At 37.1% G+C, this 836-nt stretch overlaps 1 protein-coding gene across 1 annotated transcript in view; it reads left to right on the top strand.

Annotated features, from left to right (window-relative positions):
* Positions 1 to 257: 257 nt before the first annotated feature.
* LOC106875036 (synaptosomal-associated protein 25) overlaps positions 258 to 836 on the top strand; it is a 27,412-nt gene continuing 26,833 nt past the window's right edge. Inside the window, exon 1 of the mRNA XM_014922992.2 lies at positions 258 to 420. The gene's annotated coding sequence lies outside the window, so the exon portion shown is untranslated. The remainder of the gene's footprint in view (positions 421 to 836) is intronic.

The raw sequence follows: 836 nt of genomic DNA, 5'->3' as shown, positions 1-836 counted from the left end.
GTCTACCTATCTCTCTATTTACTCTGACCCCCCCTCTTTATCTTTTCCCCATCTTTCTTTTGCTTTCCCCGTGTCATACTTTCCCCTCTCTCTCTTGCTTTTGCTTTCTCTCTTACTCCCTCCTCTCTCTTTCCCTTCTCAGCTTCTTTCCTTCTGTCATTCTCTCTCCCCTTGATCTAATACCGTTTCTATTTCCTCCTACTCTCTATTAGAACCAATTAATACAATCTTTCCTCCACCTCTCTCTCTGTCTCCCTTTCCTCCCTCCCCACCACACTATCACTAATTGCAACAGTTCAGTTTTGCTGTTATCCATGAGACACAAATCTTGTCTTGTCCATCGCTGTTAACCAAAGCTGTTTCGCAAAGGATAACCCGGAAAAAAATACCACAACAACGATTTTAAACAGAATCCGAAGGGTAAACAATTATTCTATGTATATAATTTCAACATATTCATTTCCATTAACACACACACACCCAAAATACACACGAATTACTAAGATTCTTTTAATTCAAAGTGCAATCCAATTAAGGACACGGTGTCTGGGACAAATTCTGCCCTCAGATTTCTTCCCTAATCAAGTTTGGCATCGTCTTTCGATCTGTGTACAGGCTAAATATGTATCTATTATAGATCGAAAGGCGGAATTAGGAGAAGAAAACGCATTGTCCTCATGTTCGTTTATATATATATATAAATATATAAATCTAAGATAAAAAGATGCGAATACATTTAAGATATACGCCCCTAAATACTGTAAACCCGTTATTTGCATCTTGTGCCTACAGACATAAAAGTGTGTGCGTATATATATATATATATATATATATAT

This window comes from Octopus bimaculoides, chromosome 14 (genome assembly GCF_001194135.2).
Source record: "Octopus bimaculoides isolate UCB-OBI-ISO-001 chromosome 14, ASM119413v2, whole genome shotgun sequence".
In the NCBI taxonomy this organism is placed as follows: Eukaryota; Metazoa; Mollusca; class Cephalopoda; order Octopoda; family Octopodidae; genus Octopus; species Octopus bimaculoides.
The sequence above is the reverse complement of the archived record's forward strand: the minus strand, read 5'-3'. Positions and strand labels throughout refer to the sequence as shown.